The following is a 25098-nucleotide window of genomic DNA, read 5'->3' on the forward strand; positions in this document are numbered from 1 at the left end:
GTGGTGGACCGAACGGCTTGCATTCGTAAGGATGTGAGATCAAATCCAGGTCGTGGTTTTTTTGACCTGGGACATCATCCCCCTGGAAAATGCTGAAGTACAGTACATCTTTCTGGTTAAGTCAACGGCGCTTTGTCCTATGGAATTATTTGCTCCCGCCATAGGAATGTGGAATGTCCACCACAGGCTTTGAGTTGTTAAACGGGAGATGAGCACCATTTTAATGCTCATTGGAACAGCAAATGGATGTAATGTGTTTTGGATGATGATTCTATCAAAATACATGATACTAAATTAATTAATTCACTGGCCTGCTAGCTTTTTGATAAGGCACAATGTAAATTAACCTTTCCCATTTTGAGACGTCTGCAAGTTGCAGGGTGGGTGTCCCGTACACCCCTAAATCCCGGAACGTGCAAGATTTTCAGCATTAATTACGGAGGCGCACCCCTGCCGTTTTTGAAGACACTGTACTCACCACAGAGAACTGTAGCGACACGACCACCGCACTCTACGATAGCTCGCACTAAACTGTGCCACACGCCCTCCCGCATGGCCTTTTACCGATTCCGTTGGGAGTCGAATCCGTTCCGTCGCGACGACGTAGACGTACGTAGTCAGAACGGAATCCGAATAAAAACTGATGACACGCACATACGTTAAATGGTGGAGCAAAGTGCGCGTTCCACACCTTGGCTTCTTTGACTTTTGACGTGTGAAATCGAACAGTGCGTAGAGGAAGAAGACTAAAGTGTCGATGGATGGGACAGAAGGAAGGGTTTCACTGTTGCTCGTTTCTAATCGCACAGCAAACGTATTGGAGGCCGTTGTACTTCCAATTGGCAGAAAGCTCCGACAAATGCTTTTGCAGCAATGATGGGGTGACCCGATCGATAGGTGCGCAGCGTGATAACATAGTCCCCGCTGTCCCTCCAGCTGTGAGATAAGTACAGATTCATTAAATCCTGACTTTTCTGAACTGGATATGCACTGGATGGCTTTTCTGGAAGATAACAACAGCAGCTATTTACATGAGAAAAAACAATCATATTCGTATCTTAAGGGAAGAAATTTTATGTCGCCTGGAATTTTTGACCAACATGTTAAGAGACATTCTTGGTCGATTGCACAGCAATCATGATACTGTGTAACAGTCAATGGAACCACGTCTTAAATGAGGATTATATTTGAAAATGTGTTAGTTTTAAATCACAATTTACTGCATTTACAACGTTTAAAACCACATCCTACAATATCCATAATATAGGTTTTTTTTTGGGTTAAATCACTTAAATATAAATATGTCGTTCAACCCACCACCACCCGACACAGCCAATTAGTAAGGTTTGTCACGTAAACAGAACATGCCAATTCGTTACTAGTACAGCACACCGGTGTGTTGGAGAGCAAATCCACAACATTTACAATCTGAGTACGATGTTTCGCAGTTATTACAACTAGCTTCATCAGGCGACAGTCAGATTGGTAATATGTTCCCTTATAGAGATATATTGACAAAAAATACAAAGTTTAAACAACAATATTTAGTTTTATCTATTTGTGTCATGTGTGCTAATTGAATCTCCCACTTGTTGAGGAACCACAGACAAATTGGAAGGCAGCCAGATGGTGAACCGGCACTGTCAGCAATTGCCCAATCTCTGCAGTTCTTTATATATTAAGTTGTTTTCAGCCAATTAATAAGTGAAAATAATACATCTAGGTTAAAAACTAATTTCTTTTGTGTTAAGTTTGTTGTCCTTCCCCCACATCTCCGATTTGTACGTTTGGCTATGTACGGTTCAACATATATAAGTCATATCAGTTGCTCCAATGTGGCAAACAGAAAAGCTCCCACTTCAGGGTATTAAAAGTAACATTACGTCCGTTCAACATCACCTTGAAATAACTAAGCCCCATCCCCTTTTCTGAACAGAAATGCAGATCTTTCATTCATCTGACCTCACACAGTTCATGTACAGAGCTTATGGCCTTTTTCACTTTCTGGTTCAAAGGTGAAGTGTTTGTATTCACCAGGGATCGCGTCTGTGCTTCAAACCGCCCTCATCTTGGGATCTCTGACACTGGGTTTGGTCTTCCACTGGCCTGCCTCTTAATCTCCTGTGTTTACCGCTCACCAAATGTAGACGATTACTCAACACTCTCTCTTCTAATCTACAAATACCACTTGAGCTCGTATGTCAGCAACACGCCGGTGCATGGATCGCTGTCCTTTTGTGATTTCGATGGCCACAGCAGTTCATGGCCACAAAAAAGGCACGCCGCAAATGAAGCTGGTCGTGCAGCTGATTTTCTGTCGTTATTGTATTGAGAAGAAACTTTTTTGAACAAACGCTGCTCAAATACCCCAGGGGGTTGCGTTTCAGTGGGCCAAGCCCTCTCCAGAGTGTTCTTCCGTGGAAACGACCTCGTGGCCCAGAACACCATCGGAGCTCACGGTGTGAAAGGAGCTGCCTCGCCTGAGCGTTTCGTAGGAGGTCGTGCCATCGTGTTCTCAAGATGACAGATGTTCATGTTTTGTCGTTCATCGATTGTTCGGCGGCTTCGGGGAGGTAGTGGCGGCGCCATATTTTCAAAAACGACAGATAATCACTAAATCATTATTTAAAATAGCTTATTTTTTGCACATTGTTGTATGATGTTATATTTGTCGGTATTATGCATATGTTTTTTGTGTTTTAAATTCGTTTACTGTATGAAATTGGCATAAATAAACACGCAAATAGACAAAATACTGTAAAAGTTACCGTATTTACTGTACCGTACTTACCACTCCAATCTCGAAGGCACTGCATGGAGTGATTTAGTATTACGCTCTTGTTTCAACAACTTGCTTGACTGATGCAGCCTTTAGAGCGGCGCTTTGGCAAACGCCGAATTACACAACGCACTTTTCGCCGGATAAGACTGTATATATATTTTATTACTGTAGTTATTAGTCATGAAAAGTGTATATACCTGCAGTATTTTCATTGTATATAATATTTTACACTGAAATCAAGCATAGCTACTATTTTTTTCCCCACGCACACATGGTGCCGATAGCAGGATTGGTTTCAACCTTTGGAGCGGTTTTGCCAGTTTTGCCGGATTGGCCCAGAACCGCCGGGTAATCGTGTGCAGGATAATCGTTGATCAACTGTAGTTCATTTAGCATGTGTGGTCCCGTCTTGGTTAGGTTGTCTAGCAACATTGTACAACTTTCTCTGCAGTTTTGAAATAGCGCTCTCTCCGACCACGGCGCCTCGTAACGCCACGACCGAGCACTCTTGCCCATTGAACGCCCCATCTGAAACGCTCTTCCAATATTAGGAAGCGATAGCAATTTTAAATCATCTAGATTGAAAACTAATTTCTTTAGTACTGATTTTTGTGTTTTCATAAAAGTGTAGAGAAGTACCGACGGACGTACTCGGAGACGGAGGTAAGTTAGGGGCTTCCGCCAGGGTTTATTACTCTTGGTCAATACTACACAGGGTACACAACCGACTCGGGGCTAGGGGTCCTACTCTGAGTCTGTGTCCCTGCCGGCTAGCTCCGGTCTCTCTCTCGTGTCGGATCGTGGAGTCTGCCGACTCCACCGACCGGAGAGAGAAGCACCTCTTCGGCTACCACTGGCTTCTCCTCAGACTCCCTATTTGATCCCTCTCACTATCCCTGGTTCCCTCTTCACCCTGTTTACTATCCCCGTTCCTATAGTGACCCCGCTTACGTCACGGGGTCTCCCTTAAATACCCTCTGAGGCGTGACATCACGTGCACTGCCCAGCACGTGCGACCCCACGTCCCGTGATGTCACCGCACCGGACAGCGCACGCGACGTCACCACTCTCCTCTACTCCTCTACAAAAGTAAAAAAAATTACTTTTATTAATTTAATTTTTTACCTACGTGACTTTACCGAAAAAACCTAAGAGTATGAATTCTTGCAGTCACGAAAGCTTCAAATCTAGAATTTTCATTTGTTGTCCTTCCCCCGCACCTCCGATTAGCACTGTTGGCTACGTACGGTGCGCAGCAAGTTCAACAGAGTTCATCCATACCCCAGATTTTGTCTCAAGACTGGCCCAGTACCTGAGATTGGTTCCTCACTAATTGGCGATACAGCAGTGTTGAGTGTGATGGGCTCCATGACTATTATTCTTGCTTGCTTTTGGCACGCAAGGTTTTTTTTCTTCTGACAATGCGTTGGTTTATTAACTCAACAGCAGCGCCACATTCATTGGGAGTGTGCGGTGGTGGGTGGATGGGTGTGTGTGCGAGTGTATGGGTAAGTGAGTGAGTGCATGGGTGAGTGAGTGTGTTGGCGAATGGGTGGGTGAATGGGTGTGTGAGTGTTGGTGAATGGGTGGATGAATGGGTGTGTGGGCGAGTGTATGGGTGAGTGAGTGCATGGGCGTGTGAGCGAGTTGGTGAATATGTGGCACACAAGCTATTACATACATAACATATATGCATCAATGTGCCATGGCTGTTGATGATATAAAAAAAAACTACTTGGCATGTGAACACTTATCCAAAATTTCAGTTCTTTGTGGGAAATAATGTGACTCCCCCACCGTGGTTTAACCTTAACGGCCGAGCAGCAGTCTCGTCTAAAGAGAGATCGTATACGTGATGGTGGCACTGTCCGCCTCACTCGTCCCTTTCCAATTGCAAAGCTGCAAAGGAACAATTTGCAAATGCATCATTGAGCAAGCCAAGCTTGACTTTTGCAAATCGCAATGCAAGGAACTGGCATCTTGTCCTGTTGGCTGTCATCAATTGTGGTAGTTTGCCAAAAGCCGTTTCAAACTATTTCTGCAAAACCTCGTTTCCACCACGAAGGTGATGAATCCGGTGTCTCTAATTCTTGACGTAAGAGACAAGGCTGTTTTATTTCGGCTCATATTTTGCAGCAAACTTTTGTTCTTCTTAACAAAAATCAAATGCCACCTTATAAAAAGTCAGATGATTCAATTAAGATTGACAGTGCGCAGTGTGCACTGGGTACTATCCAAACGCAACACCTCAAGGGGTTGTAGTCCTAATGGCAAACCATGGATTGTGCTTCGAATCAGAATCTTTATATATCCTGGAGGAATCCGATGAGCTATGAAGCTCTTACATGTGCTCCAAGACTTGCAACAGTTATTTGTAGGTTCTTCAATCTGTCGTATATATCAGCCACCAATGTACCAGCAACTTGGAAATTATCTGCCAGTTCCACAAAAATGGTTATTCGTCTTGGATGTGTAATTATCTTCCTATTGGCTTGAATTAAATTCTGTGCAGGGTGATCAAACCTATAATATGTATCATTGACAATCAGCTCTTCCCATCACTTGGAGTCATTATTAGTTCACCCTGCTTGGGATTTTAAAAAATTCGTGCTCGGCTGAATGCGCCAACTTGATTCAGTGCGTGCTTTTCAAACGAACTTCACATTATGATTTCCCTAAGCCAAGTGGTTGCACCGGCCCTGGTGTGTTGAGGTGTGAGTAGGCCTCCTCTAAGTGTTTGTGGATTGGGCGAACTTCTCGGATGTGGTGCACGGTTTGCTCCACCCCACAGGCACATAGGGGGCTAGCTCTTGTGCTCCATCAGTGGAAGTTGGCGAGTTATGGGCCGTGACCAGTCCTGAACCTGTTGAGGGTGTGGACCACTACTTTCTGAGAAGGTAGAAACCATGGGGCTGTTGTGTGGGGGGTGGTAATGAGGTACTTATTGACCAGGTCCAGTGCCTCGCATTGTTGTGTGCAGGTGAGATTTGTGTTGAAGTCGTGAGTGGGTGGGTCTTTCCAAAAATAAAGATTGTGAATGATCTTTTTACCGGTATGCAGCGGTCATTTTGGAAGGGGTCAATTTGGGGTCTTCACAGCTAATGCTGTCGACCCATGCCACCCCGCTTCGCCATTGCTTCCTAATGCCAGCACTTGTAGTTGTAACACACTTAACACCTGCCCTAAGAATATTCTTTAGTTCTTTCAGTAAAGTCACATAGATAGAAAAAAATAAGAAAAAATTAAGTGAATAAAAAAAAACACACCAATGGAGACTGTAGCCTGGTTTTTAACCTCGGTGAGTGTACTGGTAGTCTATAATGTAGACTAGCCTGGTTTTTAACCTTGGTGAGTGTACTGGCAGTCTATAATGTCTACTGTAGCCTGGTATTTAAGCTTGGTGAGCATATTAGCAGTCTCTAATGTAGACTGTAGCAATTGTTATTAAACTGAGTGAGCGTACTAGCAGTCTATAATGTAGATTGTAGCCTGGTTCTTTCGGTAATACAAATAAAATAAAATTTTAAAATAAAAAAACAAAAAACACGACGTTTCGATCACAACAAAAGCGATTGTCTTCAGGAGGAAAGAGGGGGAAGGTTTCAAAATTTGGCGTGGCACAAGCGCTCCGGCGGCACAACGAAGTGGGCGGGGCATATGTGCCCTGGGGCTAGTGTTGTTAAAGTGAGAGATTTGCATGTAAATGTAAGATCGGAGAGCTACCTTCACGACCAGGGCGCGGAGGTGGCCATTGTATTGTGAGAGATTAGCATGTCAATGTAAGAACGCAGAGCCCATCGCCACACCGAGGACACGAGCGACGGTGGCTGTTAGTGTGAGACATTTAACCTGTTAATGTAAAATCAGAGAATCGAAAATAACTAACATCAGAAGGTAGGATGGAAACATCACAGCCAGTTATGACTTACACTGGTTAATAGCTTCCTTCCAATGATTGCTCAGTTTGTAGCCATCTTCTCGGTCGAAGTATTGTGGTTAATGCAGACATGATTCCTTGTAAAAGGTTTCAGTTTGGTGTTTTAAAATCTTAACACCTGTTTTATTGCCAGATAAAAGGGGAAAATATATTCTCATGCTAATCTCTCACAATACAATGGCCACCTCCGCGCCCTGGTCGTGGAGGTAGCTCTCCGATCTTACATTGACATGCAAATTTCTCACTTTATCATCACTAGCCCCGCCCACTTCATGTCCTGTGAGGTCACCGGCACACAACGTACAATGCACGCAGGCCTTGTATGTTTGGCCACCAACTCAAAACGGGTCATAACGTTATCAACCCCCCGTGTGTGTCCGTCTGTGCGTTCACCCAGGGGTAGAGAGCGGTAGTAGTTCACCCCGAAGTGGGGAGCAGTAGTGTAGCGGTTAGCGCGCTGTGCTACAAACCTGGCGACCCGGGTTCGATTCCTGCTCACGGCCAATATCAGTCACGATTATCTGAACCGGTCCTGGGCCTCCCCTAGGTCGACTCAGCCTCAAATGAGTACCTGGTGTGGTGTGTAGACATCACTAGGGAGACAAAGGCAGGCGGGCGGGCGTGGTGTTGTCCACCCACCCTTTCTCGTGTGCCGTGCCAGCCTTCATAGGTGCTCGCTAACAGCACTTGCCCCAACAGTCTGTGAAGGCTATACGGGGGATCTTTGTGTTGTCACTCCGAGGTCTTCTTTCCTATCGTCAGCACACCTTGTGCCGCGGGGTGTGTATTGGAGTTTCACGATCCTGTGCCCTCTGAATAATAGATGGGAAACCAAGGCATGAAACAAGGTAGTTTGGTATTTCAATTCTATAAAGTGTCTCACCGTTTCCTGCATACACATGTAAAAGTTTTGTTCTGTTGTAAAAGTCATGCTTGTGGGTTTTTCCACAAATCGTTGAAATATGGAAGTAATTCACCTCATTTGACCTCCTCAGAAATATAACAGTAAAGTTCAATTTATCTCTCCCGGAGTGTGTTGTACGTTATTGGATTCACATTTTGTTTTCTTGAAGGCAACGAACATGATCACAGGTTTGGATTTGCTTTGACCTCGTTTAAAAGGGGCGATCTGTGCTGATGGTACATGAATAGTCTTAGAATTTATCCAAGCAATTTACTTTGCGTGGCATTATTTGCACGACGAATATAGCATAAATTTGGCATAACCTATTGCACGAGTAATATTCGTTTTTACAACGTAATAGCACTAGAAATGTGAACATTGAGTACAAGATAGCACTGGAAATGTGCCTGGATGTGTGTTGAACCTCTTATCGCACTGTATGTAGCCAACCGTGCTCATTGGAGGTTTTTGTTTTGCATGTTGGACCGCACATTGGGGAGGGGACAGCATTGCCCTGCTTAATTGTACTCGTACATACATTATTAATCGTACATACATTAACAACTAACGGCCATACATGAATGTAAGTGTATACAAATAATTAAAATAGCTGCTTTGATTGGCAAGATAATACAAGGGGTAAAAAATTATATATATTATTTTCTGTCCCGGCGCTGATGAGTGTGGGTTGGCAATTATCTCTGACAGAGGCTCTGAGTGCTTGTTGGAAATTCCATATTCCTATGGTAGGGGAAGATGTCCCCAGGAAAGCCTCCCTTTGTTGACTTTCCACGGTGTTACTTATTTTGTTACCCCTGGGGAAATTACACGTTTAGTCAAACCCTCACCAGAATTTAAAATGTGTTCAACATTAAATTTGCATTCAATAATAAAACACAACATACATTTTGTCCTTAATAGTTGGATCGCGCAAATATAAATGTGTCGTTAAACCCACCACCACCTGACACAGTCAACTAGTAAGGTTGGCCACTTAAAGAAAACATGCTGGTTCATTACTAGTCAAGCACACCGATGTGTTGGAGAGTGAACCCACAACATTTACAATAAATGTTACAATTAAATCCCCCTTCCTTTTCTCTTACTGGGGTATCCGAGCTTAGGAAGACACAAGGGGGTTGTAAAGTTTATTTAAACAGTTTATTGAAACATGCGGTTTTGACAGGTTTCCATTGCACTGTAAAAAACGCATGTGTGTATGCTGGTGTCAACCTTCTTACATGCCCTCTGTGTTGTGTACCTGAATCGGCTGGTTCATAAAATACTGTGGTCATGTGGACTAACGCCCACTCAAAGAACATTTAATTATTTATCAAAATATATATAGTCAATGTGTCTGGTGTTTTGACTGTGGAAAGTCGCGTGAAATAGCATTCGCTAGATAAAAAAAAATTAAGTGCTTTAGAATTTTTTTCACAATTTAATATTTTAAATATTGTGTATATTAAACATGGGGTGTAGCGCAATGGTTAGTGCTCTGCACGTTGTAAACCCGGCGGCCCCATCTAGGGGCCACTCCTGGAAAAAAGAGTCCTTGGTACCACTGTGGGTGAGGCTTTCCTGGGATACGCCAGTTTTATTAACACAAAGAATGATCATAACGTACATGCGGACGGTGGGCGGGGGCAATCCTTGCATTTCTTCTGGAAGGCAGTTCCCATGTCTCTCTACCCCCTTTTGTGAGGCCTGTTTCCTGGCTTGCCTCGGTGGGTATTTTTAGGTGACAGCTGTCATCCTGTTTTTAGCTGGGCCTCAATGAATTGGACTCGTAACTTGGGCGCGTGTGCAGGACGCTGCACAGGTCTGCTTCCACCGAATGCTTTGTAACCTTGATCCAAAAACCTCCGTTGGTGATCTTTAGCTCAACAGGAGGGCACTGTTCTCATGTTTAACAGATTTTTTTGATCAATCCTGGCACCCTGGTCACCGCTGACCAAATAACCCTGATTTCTTTTTCTAAACTTTACATTTTTATTTTACCAGGTAAGGCCCACAGAGCTATGTAGCTCGACCTGGCTATCACAAATGATGGTTCAATGATAGCTCAATTAAGTGGCTTATCATGTGGAAATTTATAGCAGCCAAGTCCTCAACGCATGTTGATTCTAAATATGGAGGGAAAAACCGGAGGACTCGGAGAAAAATCCACGCGACCATGGGAGAGAGAACACGCAAACCCCAAATATACAGCAGGCGTCAGGGTCGGGATCGAACCCAGGACTTCCTGCCTTCTGGGCGAGGGTTGTTAACATCTCGCCACCGCGGTGCCCAATGCACTCGATCTCCACGGATCTAGGTCATCGTGAGATCTGTGACCACCAGTGCACAACAGGTGCTGTAGGTTGTGGGTGCTGCAGGGGCTACATAAGGTGCCAGGAGGTGGCAGTGCAGGAGTGGGTGCAGTCCAACGTGAGATTTTGTCCACTCACAGGACTGCATCTGGCAATTGATTATTTAAGCTATCTGTGTGTGGAGCTTGTGAGTGTTATCTCCTCATATGTCTAGGTTTCCTCCGGGTGCTCCAGGTTTTCTTCCACATGACAAACACTCATCTTGTGTCTAACGGTACATACCATGAGGAATTAACATCATCCCCGCTTCTAGTTTTAATCGAGGAATTTCAATTTGGTTGCGTGTATTTTGCTTAATTATTCAGTCTTGAGTGATTGACATATCCTATTATTGTGTTAGAATATAATCCGCACCATATATAATCCTCCACGAAATAGAGAGGCTCAAGAAAATGTATATCATAATGAAAAACATTGTTCAATCTGTAATTCGTCTCCTTTAACCAATCCCATTATGGACAGACAGCTTTTAGAAGAAGGCTAAAGCACAGTGTGAGTTTATACGAGTGTGTGTTGAACTGGGTTGATACCTGAGTGATCAGTTGCACAACTTGGTTGCATGAAACTGAATCGCTGATATCTCCGATTTGCACGGATGGCTATGCACGTATGGATACATAGAAGTCATTTCCACCGGTTGCGAACAATTGCCAAAATGCTCGGTCACAGTGAAGACAGATTCTACTTCCAAGCGATCTGTCTGCTGCTCATTTGTCATGGCCATTTCATCACGTGACACATTGCAGAACCACGATTGGTTCTTGCAATCTTGAATGCAGTTTAATCTGATTGTTTAGGCTGATTCCTTTTCTCTGTTGACTGTTTTAGAGAATTTGTATATATTGATGTTTTTTTAGCAGAGTACGTTTAGGTGAATAGATTGTGTATATTTGTATGAGTGCAACTTTCTAAAACAGAAAGACCATATTTTAATTAATGTGGTCTCAACTGACCTACAATTAAAGTTGTTATCAGTTAGTGAAATTTCTTGATTGCCATTAAACCTTTGAATAACAATTTCACGGAAATGCATAAAGTTCGCTAACTTCAGAGGTGACAAGAAATACATTTTCATAATGTTACATTTCCAATGTTTTACTCAAAGCGCAGCATTGCACTTCACACTCAAATGGAGTTTTATTGGCCATACGTGGAAAACATTGTTTACTTGTGAGCCCAGTGAGATGCATGGGTTTTATTGCAAGACATGTCTTGGTCACCATATCTTAAATTCAAAGTGCCTTCTCAGAACGTGTAGGGGGGAGGGAGGGTAGTGGGTGGGGGGGGTAGCAGCCATCTCTTTTGATGGCTCTGAGCCATTGGCAGACATTCCACATTGCTATCTATGAGGGAGGGCCCAGTGTTATTAGCTTATCACAATGTGGCACTGATATGCATCCAGACCTTGTAGGGATGATTGGTTGAGTGGACCGCCAAACGGTGATCGAACATTGGCAGCCTTGCAATCCTTCGTTAAGGCACTTGTATTTCACAGTTATACCCAGCTATAATCACCACAGTTATACGGGGATGCTTTTTTTATTATAATTTGTACACCCACTTTGTAGAAAATGACAAGCTTTGTTATCATCCTGCATACATCGTTGGGTGCTTTTGGAAATTAAATTGCTAAACCTATACAACCAGCTCTCTGGAAAACGCACTGGCTATTATCCTATATAGCTGCCTGCTAACTTAACGAGTGTAATTAATTTCACTGCTTTATCTAGTCGAGTATGCTCTGAGATAACATCATGGCTTTTCATGTCAGTGTCTTTGATGCCTTTTATCTCTTTGTTAAAGCTTCAAGGCATTATCAAAGTGTGCGCTGAAGTGGATGCTCATGACCATATGACACCCATTCCCAAAAGGTCATTGTGTGCTGGCCCAAATGCAATATTACTAAAAACTGATAGACTGTGTAGCTTACATGGTTAGGAAGCCTTTGTACTGAACTGTAACCCTATGGAAGTGTCATCCTGTAGCTAAGCTGCTGCGAGGCATTAATGGACTGATGATAATTAGCATAAATGTTATTTCGGCATCAGCATACACTGCCACCTTGTTATAATTCTACCCTATCTTGATACCTCTAGTCGGTTTGTCCAGTGGTTATAGGGTTAAAGTTCAGGAACAAGAGAGCCACACACAAAGGTTTGGGATGTTATTTGTACGGCAATTGCTGACACGCTCAGACTTCATCGCATACGATCTCCGTTGTAATCTAATTTATATTTATCGAGCGCCTCAGCTCATCAAGGCGCTTGACATGGCGTACAAAATGGTGACGGGATGATTTAGATGGCAGGGGCGTACAAGGATTCAGGAACGAATGACAGCGGTAGAGGGTACCTAGTGATCACGAAACGGCTATAGGGGACGGACAGGAAGGAGTGGCTTCTGCAATATTTAGGGCTTTTTGTGGGGTTTGTCACCCTATATGTTCGGTGGGGACGTAAAAATGGTTGTGTATACCATTAGCGGCCAGGGCTACGTGAATTACAGCCAACGCGGTACGATGGAGGGTTAAAACAAATACATAAATAATTGGCGATAATTATAAAGTATGATCAATTAATTTACGTTAGCGCTAGTGTGGCGTACAGTAAAGTACGGTCGTATGTGCAGTGAGATGTATGTATGTTTAATTTATTTTGCACCATACGTAGCCAACCGTGCTAATCAGAGGTGCGAGATGTGAGGAGTGCGGATCATCTCTCAAACCGAGCGACCTGCACTCCTCGTGTTTTCGCTGCCTTGGACACGGCACTCGATGCACGAGTGCATGTAACGCGCGGTGTTCTCCCAGTGCGGGTGCACAATGACAGAGCACAGGCGGGCTCTCCGCATTTGGCTCCCAAATCCCGCGGCCAGGCAATGTGTGCAGCGGTGGCGTGGGAGAGAGCCACCACGGTCGCGAAGGGGCAGGAAGTGGCCCACCCCAATGTCACGGCTGCTTTGCGACTCCCTTTGTGAGGCCAGAGGGGTCAGAAAAGATAGAGCTCCCTCCGTTTATTTAGACCAGCGGTACGCTCAACAAGATGAGATGTGAGAGGGAGAAACCTGCTCAGAGTTTCAAGATTTCAAAGTCGGTTCAGAAGCGCTAAGCTGTGTGTGCCAGAGGTTCGGGAGTGGGGGCCTTGGCAGCCCTTCCTTTGAGTGGACGTGCCGCTGGCTAGGCGGAGCAAGCCTTGCACGCCATCGGCGATTAGAGGAACCTAGTCCTGGCGTAGGACGCGGACTGGCGGTGGAGAAAGAAGCCACGTAGGCTATCTCGGCCGTGTCATTAGTGTTAGGGTGGGATTGCGTGTGGTCTATGCGCAGACTCTCGCGAAAAAAGCTTGTGAAGGGTTTCAAGGCCGAAGCAAACAATAGCCCTGGTCAAGAGAGCGTATGAGGACACGAGATTGTCCATGCCATTTTCTACAAATGGTGGGCTTGATGTGGCAAACTGCAATGCCAAGGGCAATGGTATCATTGGTGGTCACAAGTCGACCGTTGTTGTTGAGGACGTTGAAGGTCGCTCAGTGGCGCGGTGAGATGTTAACTACCTCGCCTGGTATACAGGAGGTCGTAGGTTCGATCCTGACCCCTGATGCCTCCTGTATATTTGAAGTTTCCATGTTCTCGTGGTCGCGTGGATTATTTTCCAGGTCCTCCGGTTTTTCCCTTCTACAATTAGAATCAATATGCATTAACAGTATGATTACTAGAAATTTCCACACGATAAGCCACTTCATTGGGCTATCATCTGTGAGGGCCATGTCGCTTCTGAAAATGCACTACATAGCTCAGTGGGCCTTTCCTGGTAAAATAAATAATAGTTTGGTTTATAGGTTTAGTTTCATTCCATGAGAGACGAAGGCAGGGCGCTGTTTTGGAAGGCGCTTGAAGCAGCCTTTGGAAGAGCAGGATAAGGAGCCGGAGGAGAGGCGAGAGAGCTATCAGCCTACACTCTGGTCACTTATTTCAGAAGAACACAAACGATGTTGGCTTCATGAACACAATTCAGACCCCCCCCTTTCATACAAGCCATCACCCGTGAGGGCGAGGTACAAGGAGAGGTCGCCCTGCCTGTTGGTTAGAGGAGTCGTCCTCCTCTGGTTATTTTATTTTTTCGGCACCTTCCTAACGTGTCTCGTCGAAGAGGGATCGCACTCATCGTGGTCTGGTAACAATACAACTCTTTAATATACAGATGGCTCCTCCAGATAGTGCTGGAAGGGTTACTTACGACCTGGAGCTCCCCTGGTTTTTCCACCAAAGCAGTCAGGGGGTATAATCTCTTGGGGGCGGGGGGGGTGTTGGGGAGCGGGATGCAGGGGGGGTGGGGGGGGGACAAGATTCCGCAGAGAAGGAGGCCTTGGTATCCAAAACACGTGAGGCTTCTAGAAATAGGAGCTACGGAGGAAGTCCCGAGGGTAGTTAATGGGGCTCGAAAGTTATTCTAGATTCTTTATGGTGATGGAGGACTCAGGAGGCTTCAGAGCGTGAACCTAGACCCAAGAAGACTAAATCTGTACATTTGGAAAGGCTGTTCAAGATGGGGACTCCTCGGCTTCTATATCTCAGGCTGGAGGTACTGGAGAGACACTTTTCTCTGCTCCCGTTCAGGCTTTTGGCACCACCGAAGGGTATTTAGCAATAACCTGGTGGTCAAGGTACCTCATCTCAGAAAGAGAGGCCATCACATTTTGGGCCAACTTGGAAAGAGAGCTGGAAAAGTCCATGGGGAATGTGGGCAGAATACTGCAGAATCAAGGCTATGCACTGAACGGGTAAATGTGTAATTTGTGTCCGACGAAACCAATGTTCTTCACTAATTTTCAGAGGGGGTCGACTTTTGTTGATAAGACATCAGTGTGAGGAACGCCACACATTCATTTAAAACTGTTGGGTTGAACAGCATGATGATGGGGTGGGGTGGGGGTGTTTTCACATTTGTATATTGTCAGGGGCCGCACGTCAGGGACCACACTAAAGGCCACCAGGGGCCGCCAGTGGCCTGCTGGCCTTGCGATGAGGAACACCGGTCTAAGCAGTTGACTCCACTGCAGGGTCAATTGGACATGGCCCGGGGACAAATCTTCACGACGATGGAGGAAAACGAATAGTGGCTGGGAACCTTGCTGGCAAATGTCCTGTGTCGCGGGATCACTCCTGGTAGGCCTCGGGGGTGCCACGGTGGATAGGAGATGTTAACTACCTCGCCTGGTATACAGGAGGTCGTGGATTCTATCCAGACCCCTGACGCCTGCTGTATATTTGGAGTTTGCGTGTCTCTCTCTCATCATCACGGTGGATAGGAGATGTTAACTACCTCGCCTGGTATACAGGAGGTCGTGGATTCTATCCAGACCCCTGATGCCTGCTGTATATTTGGAGTTTGCGTGTCTCTCTCTCATCATCACGGTGGATAGGAGATGTTAACTACCTCCCCTGGTATACAAGAGGTCGTGGATTCTATCCAGACCCCTGCCGCCTGCTGTATATTTGGAGTTTGCGTGTTCTCTCTCGCCGAGGTTGAGTGGATTTTTCTATGGGTCTTCTGGTTGTTCCCCTCCGCACTTAGAATCAACGTTCATTGAGAGTATTCGGCTGATATTAATTTCCACACGATAAGACACTTTGTTGGGCTATTATTTGTGATAGCCAGGTTGCTTCTAAAAAAGAGCTATATAGCTCAGTGGGGCCTTACCTAGTAAGATAAAAGTTTTTTTTATAGTTTACATGGCCGCCTCGGTGGCGGTGGGCCCTGTGGGGCCAGGCTCCACGTGCGAGCTCTCGACCACCAGTGGAGATGACCGACCCATTGCTCATGTTTGGAATTCCCGTGGCCGTTCTCTTCCTAAGATGATCCAGTGTCAATGGCCCTCAATTGTATTTATAGTGGAGGGGGTGGAGGGATGCAAAGGCTGAGTTGACCCCAGTGCGAGAATTTAACCTTTGGCCTTCTTATTTCGAGTCAAGTCCCCAAACTTCACCGTCGTTTGGCTGGTACGAGGAGTGAGACTTGAGTCACCACCTTCTCCACTGTGGACCAATCCCGGACATATTTCTCAGTCGGCCTAGATCGGGGGTCGGCAACCCGTGGCCTCCGGAGCCGCATGCGGCCCTTTAAATAAAGACTGCTTCGTGACGTTATTCACTCCAATGTTGAAACATTGAGTTTTCTTTTACCGAATTTGAAAACAAAAATAAATGGCTCTTATCGGTATTTTGGTTGCCGACCCCTGGCCTAGATCTGTCGACACCCTGCAGTAAACTGTAATAATGAAGTTCAGCTCAATACCACGAGATCTCAGCATGAATCAATTCCTGCTACCCCGAACACAGATGCCAGTTCGCAGACTGTCCGTCCGGGTCAAGTGTGGACAGATTGCAGCTCTAAGTGGTACTTAAGCGCGGGCCTGGACGTAAATAAACACACTATTAACGCAGAATGTCGTGTCATCCGAGTAAATGTATGACTACAAATGTGATGCATATTAAAAAATCGTATTTGTTTATGACTGACAAACGTTGATTATTTGGAGCTTAGATCTGCGTAGGTCTCGTGTGAATTAGCATAAGGTAGCATAAGGGGGGGGGGATGCTAGCCAAGAATGTAAACTTGGAACGATTCCAATGGCGATGCTTATTTTTGTAAGACATTGCACATGTGGAGGATAATACACGAGGAGCTAAAATATAATACTGTAGCATCATTTAATCCATTTACGCTCGCCTACAGGAACCATAACGCTAATTTACACTGACAGTTGGTCCTATTTCATTGCATTTATTCAGATTAGGGACTATGATTAACTATAATCTAACATAAATGCTCATATCGAATTAAAAAAGGTAATAGAGCTTTAAAAACTACTCCAATGCAATAACGAATTGTTGCAATCATAATAATGTGTTTATACATGCTGGCAATATAGCAGTCAAGACTGCAGTAGCTGATGTAAAGCTACATATTGACAGTTCCACAAATGAGCAAAGCTTCAAAGTTAGCGTTTCGCTATCATCTTAACGATGCATACTAGCTATCATTTACGAAGCCAATTTTCTCTACAGCGTTGGAAGATATGGAATATTCATGGAATAATTAAATGTTAAGGTCGTTCAGACGAGAATTTGAACGCAAACGTCACCCACCATTTCCAGCAATGACGAAAAACGCCGACTCTGTCCGAGCAACGTCCCACACACCGTGGCGTTTTGCGGGCGTTGCTCCCTTCGTCAAGAAATACGGACAATTATCTCGTTCTGAATTGCCGGACTAATTGGCTCTATCTGTCGTGCCTAAGTAGTGAAAAAAAACCGACCTTGACGATTATGGCCGTGATTACCCGCTTCTATTAAGGTCTTGAAATGTCGGAAATGTCTGATTTGCCCACGGCATACTGTTACGATTATTTTGCTCGGTTGCTGTAAGCTTTAGCTAAGGTTTACAGAAACTGGTTTGCATCTGAATATTGCTCGTATGGCTTCTTCTTATTCGTTTTTCACGGTCGTGGAAAATGTTGGTGTGTGTAATCCCAATTGACTAATTTAGAGGTAGTTTTTGAGCATTGGGATGTTTGTCTTATATCAGTTACAATGTTTTTTTTTTACTATGGGAGGAAGCCACAGAACCTCGAGGAAACCCACGTATTAGAATCAGAATATTTTCCTGTTGGAATCTGATGACCGATAAAACACTTTTTTCACAGATGTCCAGTATTTTAGAAATGTCCAGTCGATGTATGTGTGATTAACTTCTTTCGCTCCGTACGTAGCCAGCCGTGCTAATCGGAGGTGCGGGGAAGGACAACAAACTTAACACAAGCAGCAGACTAAACCCATGCAGAACATACAAACTCTACACAGCAAGGTGCCCGAGTCTGGAAACAAACCCTGGGCCTTCTTGCTGCGAGGTGTTATTGCTGCGCCACCCTGCTGCCCTAGCTTCCTGCACTAACAACCTCCCATTGCTCCACCAACTCCCTCTGGTCCGAGATTCCCTTTCACATTCTGCTACAATCCCTCTTGACTTGGATTTCCTGTTATAAAAGATGTCGAGAATGTAAGACTTAAAAAATTACTCCGATATAAGCCAAAAAACATGCTCAGCATAATTCTGTCAATTATGGAAAACTATAAGCTCAGCCATGCAAATATAATAAAAATAATGAATGTTTTGCATGTGGGAGGAAAATGGAGTGCCTCAAAAAATCTCACGCATCAAAGGCACCAACACAAACGCTATATGATCAAATTACTTTGCGATGCTGCGTTGACAGTGGCGCATAAGCACAGATAACCAATACTTAACATGTTCGTCAGTAACACTTTTTAAATAATTTTTTTATTTTTTATATGAGTGATATTTCAGGTTATGGCTCCTATTCATTTCACATCGTCCCACTTGTGTGAGACTGATGGGTTACATGGGCGAGGCACGTGGCAAAGGGCGTCGGGTGATGCGTGCTGCTGGCAGGAAAAGGTCTCGAATGAATGTAGGGACAGTTGGAACAAAGAGAATTTCAACCTTTAACGTGCAACAGTATTTGCTCACTCTCCTTTAGAGGGAACGGCTCTGCGGTTGTCTATTTAGTAATGTGCTATCGACCAATCAATGAGTGTTTACATACGGGAGTAAAACGGAGCGTACGAGGGGGAAACACTCGATCCCATACAGACAGAACAGGTGGAGGCCACATTTTTGCCCTCCTAGACGCCTGGACACAGGAAGAGCAAAAGCGGGAACGGCGGGAACAGCACGAAAACAGCACGCTGCAGCCCGACTTACCAATCCAGTTCCACCCAGCACTCTTTCTGGGACACGTGCCCGAGCTGCGGCAGAATCTGTCAATCCTTAATTGGTCTCTTCAGCTGTCTTCGGACCCACATATAATCCAACTTTTTTTATGGAAGACAAGCATCCTTGATTGCGAGGGATAGCCTATGATGAGACGCCCACTGGAAGGAGGTTTTACGACATTCGTGTGATCCGTCAACCCCCTGCATCCGCAGTGCCGGATTGCAGGCGTGCATAGCCACAACCGCCCAGCTAAAGCGCCGTTCCCACAAAGACGAATAGTTGTAAAGCTTTAAAGAAATTAATGATTGTGTTGCCATGTTTGAAACCCGTTTAGAAAAAAAAATCTGGCAAAAGAGACCTGCGGTGGAAAACAAAAAAAAAAATTAAATCCACAGGTGTGTTCCACTTTGTTGGTGGAGGGCCATTTAAATCCGACAGGAACGATCTGTCTTTTTGTGGAGCTGATAGAAAAGAACGCACGAGAAAACATGTTCCCTCTGGGCTTCACGTGGCCCTCTGCCAATGTGTGAATCACAGCACTTAAAAGTGCAACAACAACACAAAAAACCGCTAAGCCAGTCCATGAAGGAGAGCCGTCAGTCTTGTTGAAGAGATTGGAGATTATTTTGTCGACAATCCTGCCCACAAATGGTACACATGCGTGACATTGGTAAGAGGTCGGCTTAGTTTCTTGTCGCTCGGTTTCAGGCTCTTGTTGGTTTTTTCCTGAAAAAGGTGACGTTTCCAACGGGTGACGGACAGTCAATATTTCTTGGGTATACCAATAGTTATCACAAGGACTTAAAAGAAAACTAAATGCGAAGCTGCGACATGTTCCCTGCCAGCCTTTACTTGGGCCACAACAGCTCCCCCAAAGACAAAGACCCCCGTATAGCCTAAGGCTGTTTTGGAAAGTGCTGTTAGGGAAAGCCGGCAGGGCATACGAGGGGGTGGGTGGCCAGCACCACGCCCGGCCGCCTTTGTCTCCCCAGTGCTGACGTTTACACACCGCACCAGGTACTGCACCAGGTATTAATTTAAGGCTGAGTCGACATAGGGGCGGCCCAGCACCGGTTTAGATATTCATCCTCCATGTTTTTCGTGAGTGGCTAATCGAACTCGGGTCGCCGGTTTCGTAGCAACAGTGCGCTAACCGCCGCACCACCGCTCCCCACCGCTCCCCCACCACACCGCGACCTGACATCTGTGTGAAGAGTTTCAGGGGAATCTTGATTTGAAGCTTTCGTGACTGCAGGAATCCATACTCTTGGTTCTTTCGGTAAAGTCACGTAGGTATGAAATACAATAAATTACTACGTTTCGGGCGCAACACAAGCTTGCGTTGTGCCTGAAACGTCGTGATTTACTACATTTTGTACCTATGTGACTTTACCGAAAGAACCAAAGAGTATCGTATAAGGGGAGCTTTTAAGTGGTGTACCCCAAGCTAAAGGTACAGTACACCACTGCAACATTGTACTTCTTACAGCCCCTCAAACCCTTTTCCCTTCTGTGTAAATTAACAGTACAGTTTGTTGTGTAATTTTCCCCAAAGATGTCACAAATTGCTTTTCGTAGGCAGCTCGCTGCGTTCTCCAGATTATAAGATGCACTCTTTCCAGTGCATTTTACAGCAAAAGTTGTGGGTGCGTCTTATCCGTTATTCAAATTATTTTTTCAGTAAAAACTTGCCCCCACTTAAGAGTGTTTCACAAGACTTTACAGTATGAATTAAACGAAGGCAGTGCTACTTATAAAATAAAGACACGCAAACATAACAAAATGAGAGAGGACATACCCAAGGCAAAGCTAAAATAATAAAAAATCTTGCAGAGTTTCCTGAACTGTTCGGTGCTCGGAGCCAATCTTAGGGCTTATCATGTGGTCCACGAGTGTGTGTCTGTCTTTCACTTAGATTGGAGAGCGTCTTACTTTACAGAGGGTACGGTAGCATGTGTTTTCATGGCTGATTAAGTATTGTTGGTTTATTTCTCTGTTTGGAATATCTTGCAATGTTGTATGCAATTTTTGCTGTCTTGAAAAGCTGTCATGTACTGCTTTAAATAGGTTTTAATGTATACAGTATATTTTTTTTATTATACATTGAGACATTATGAAGCACCGTTTAATGATGGCTTATCAGCACAGCATTATTAACCACTTTGTGTTTCTTGTGCATCCGTGCCGTCACTCCAGAGTTGTTATTTATTTATGTTTGCGTAGGCGTGTGCGTATTATCGTTATCGTCGTTATTATTTTGACGGCCCTCTCCTCATAATGCTATCTCACTTGTGCCTTTTGATTCCGAACTCTGGCAAATCGAAGCAATTGGCGGCGAGTGGTGCGTTTTTGACAACGTGTACTGCCGGCTCGTGCGGTTGCAGGCAATTTGAGCCGCGGGATCAACAGATCAACTTCCATTCGTCATGTTATAGAATCTGTCTTGTTGTTTTGTGTGTGTTTTTTTTTATTATCGAGTAGTGTTGAATGTCAACAATGGATTTGCTAATCCTGTGTTTTAGAGAAAGAAAAACCTCGCATCTTGCTCTTTCAATAGTACATATTCTCTCCAGTGGCGTTGCTACGAAGAATGGGTAAAAGAATACGAGCAGAAAATGTTCATGCGTGCTTCCCCTGCGTGTGTATTCTCCACATCGATGCGAGTGATTATTTAGAGTTTTATTTTACACGTAGGCTTTCGTGACCAGTGTTATCCACAATTGGGTTTCTCCACAACTGGCTGTCGCCTGATGCCGCTGGTTGTAATTACCGGCGAAACGTCGTTCTTGAATGGTGAATGTTGTGGGGGTTTACTGTCCAACACACCACAGGTGTGCTGTACTAGTGACGAATTGGCACGTTTTGTTTACGTGACAACCCTTACTCATTGGCTGTGTTGGGTGGTGGCGGGTTTAACGACACATTTATATTCACGCTATTCAACGCAAAAAAAATATTATGGATTTGAGTTATGTTATCGCTGTATAATTCAGTGTAGAATGAGAGGGGGCCGGTGGGGGGGGGGGGGTCCCCCTACCTGTACGATCGGTAGGTCACCACCAGCATTGATTCAAGCGAGCTCCATTCTGCTGATGAGACACTGTGTGTCGTGTCGTCATTATTGCAGAGTGTTTGCCTGTCTAGAAAACAATGCGCTACTGAGATGATGTGCTTGCCAGAAGGCCATGCGGCTGATGGTTGTTGTGTAAGAGCAATGCTTTTATTATTTACGTGAAAAGATGGATATATAATATTTGAATTACATGGTTTGATAGTAAGGGCACTTTATATATGTAATAAAATATATAAGAAACCCCCTTTTAAAAGAATGTGGATATCCAAATGATGAAGATAAACACAACCCAACATTTGAATTTTAATGGCTCATAGGCACCCTTTTAACAATGGGGGATTGGTTTAATTTTACAGGATTCAAAGTTACAATCTTTGTTGAGGCCGTGTGAGCATTGCTGAGAGAAAGTGCAGTCAGTCCGCCCTGTGTTTCATTTCCATGAATATGTGGGTGTGCGCGCCAGGTGCGCCTTGTGAAAATGCCGTGAACTGAGGAGTTGTCAATTACATCGGATTAATGTCTCATGGCTCTCATGCCGGAACATTTTACTTGCGCTTGCACATTCATCTCTCGCTTATTTGTGGTATCAAAGAAAGCAAGTGCCTTGAATTTCTATTTGCTCCCTATGATGTTTCTTGTCTCATTTGGTGAGTTTCATTAGCTGTTCAGATTGCCTGATAATGTGCAACATCGGAACTTCCAAATGTTCCACTTGAATTTAGTGTTTATATACAAAAAAAATCACCTGAATCTTCCTAATTTATTTCTGTCGTATTCTTGTGGTGCGTTCGTTAAGCGTAAACGCTGACAGGTTGACATTTTCCCACTGTAAAGGACATTTGGGGTCACTGTCAGCACTGGCATTCCGTAAAAAAAATTGGCATGGAGCCCAGTCCAGAATGGGGCTGAGGGGGGTGGCTGTAGGTGAATGTTTGCAAGCAAGTATCAAGTTGTAAAATAACTCAAGACAGCCAATATCAATATGGGAACACATGGGAGGAAATGTCAGCCAACCCGTAAGCAGTGGAGAAGTTTGCTGTTTAGCCCACTCCGTCAAGAGAGTTGAAGAACAAAGGGAAATAAAAAGCCGATCGGCAACAGCACAACACAAATCCCATCTGGCGGACGAGCAGCAACTGTTGCTGACAGTGCAGCCGATGCTTTCGCTCAAGGGGCTGGTGCCTCTCATCTCCACCGGCGTGCAGGGGAAATGCTGCTGCTGCTCGTTGTTCTGCGCAGTCCGTCATCGTTCAGCCACGGACAGCCGAAGTGTGGTCGTAAGACAAAGTCTGAATGAGAAGCACAAGCACTCACGACCATGATAGATGATGATGGTGTGGGGGAGACTTTCATCCAGCAGTGGGTTGATCATAGCTCTTGATGGTGTGTGGGCACCACGGTGGCGAGATGTTAACTCACTTGTCCGGTATACAGGAGGCTGTTGGTTTGATCCCGAGACTGACGCTTGTATATTTGGAGTTTGAATGTTCTCCCTGTGGTCGTGTGGATTTTTTTCCTGGTCCTCTGGTTTTTCCCTCCAAATTTAGAGATGTGCGTTGAGAGTATTTGGCTGCGACCATAAGTTTCCACTTGATAAGCCACTTCGTTGAGCTATCGTTTGTGATAGCCAGGTCTCTCATCAGTGGGCCTTACCCAGTAAAATAAAAACTAGTTTAGTTTTAGCGTGTTTGTATTTATCTTGTAGTAAGGGTGATAGACACAGCACAACACATTCCTGCGGAGGGAGCTGGTAGGAACGTTGGGTTGCTCGGTCAATGGCCAGGGTCAACGGCGGCGTGGTGTATTCTGCAAATATGGCCGACTGTGAGGGCGGGCACAAGCCGGCGTGAGTAGGTTAAACGTTGAGTTTTATAAGGGCACCACGGGGTGACCAGCCCCTCCCCACCCAGCCCCACCCCTCCCACCCCCCACCCAGCCCCACCCAGCCCCTCCCCACCCTCCCCTCTCCACCCAGCCCCACCCCTCCCATTTTTGGATGCACGACGGACAGACACCATAATCCCCTGTGGGCTGGTGGAACCAGGAGGTTCCTACCAGTATAAGCGGCTGCTGCATCTCACCCTCTCGCTGGAGAGACGCAGAGAGAACAGTCCGTACCCTTGTGCACAGTTTTGTGTCCACAACGCTGCATCGTGCGACATTTTAATTATAACGATTAGGAGGTGTAACGTTTGGGGCAATATACACATCTAATAATAACTTGAAAATCTGAGAAATATGAAACTCAAAGTTCTAAAGTTTATTACGAGTTCAATGTTTTTTGTATAATGTCTCGGTTTGAATAATTGATATTGTTGCCCAATACATTTTTGTGCCGAGGGGTTTGCCAATTTTTTTGCTTTGCAGTTCTGCCCTCTGCACCATCAACACCTGTGTTGCTAATATTTTCTAAGGTGTTTATTCAGAAAAATAATGTTATATAAACCGGTCCTTTATTTAGAGACAACGTGCACAGCGCCATTTAAAAAAACTTGCCGTTGAATGAGGGCCGCCCCACACCGTGTTTCATTGTGGGTATTTTATTGGACCGTACCTCGCCACGCTTGCTGATGTTTTGGCAAAATCAGGAGCAGAGTGGTAGGAGCACAGAAGTGCATTACAGCAATGCATTTTACTGCACTGCCCACTATGTAGCCACGCAGCTGCCTTTCAGATCTGCTATGCATGGTGGTCACTTATCCAAGCACAAGGCCAGGCGCAGGCTCTGCTTAGCTTACAAGATCTTGATAGGACGCAGGCACGTCCTGAGTGAATTGTTCACAGGAATGAAACCTGCGTACATCTCAAGAAGAGTATCTACAGTGCCTGCTTCTGCTCCGACACCTAACGCCCCCCCTCCCAAATTATGCGACATACATGTTATAATTCCCCTCCTCTATTCATTGTGTGGCCTTACAAGGCGAGCTGATTGTTTGCGAAACTGGCGGCTAGTTGTGTGAATGTCTTGAGAGTTGGGCAACCGTGCACGTACAGGTTGGCTGGCGCACATTGTCACGTCACGGAAGGTGTGCACGCGGTTTTCACGCCCTCGGGCAGCTGCTGCCGTAGGCGCATGTCTCTGGTAGTGAATTAATGAGCAAAAAAAATGCGCCTCGTCGGTTGACTGGACTCCAATTGACGTTCGTGATGAAAAAAGGGCGCCTTTTGTTTAATACGGAATAAATGGGCACCCAAAACGGTTCTTTTACACATCTGTCCCTACACCCACACACAGT

The 25098-nt window shown here is 45.0% G+C and overlaps 1 protein-coding gene across 4 annotated transcripts in view; it reads left to right on the top strand.

Moving 5' to 3' along the window:
• Positions 1-25098, top strand: part of LOC133355754 (phosphatidylinositol 5-phosphate 4-kinase type-2 alpha-like) — a 225429-nt gene that overhangs the window by 34322 nt on the left and 166009 nt on the right. The gene's annotated exons all lie outside the window — the stretch shown is intronic.

The sequence above is a fragment of the Lethenteron reissneri genome, chromosome 7 (genome assembly GCF_015708825.2).
Source record: "Lethenteron reissneri isolate LAM-NWPU_2019-01 chromosome 7, ASM1570882v1, whole genome shotgun sequence".
In the NCBI taxonomy this organism is placed as follows: domain Eukaryota; kingdom Metazoa; phylum Chordata; class Hyperoartia; order Petromyzontiformes; family Petromyzontidae; genus Lethenteron; species Lethenteron reissneri.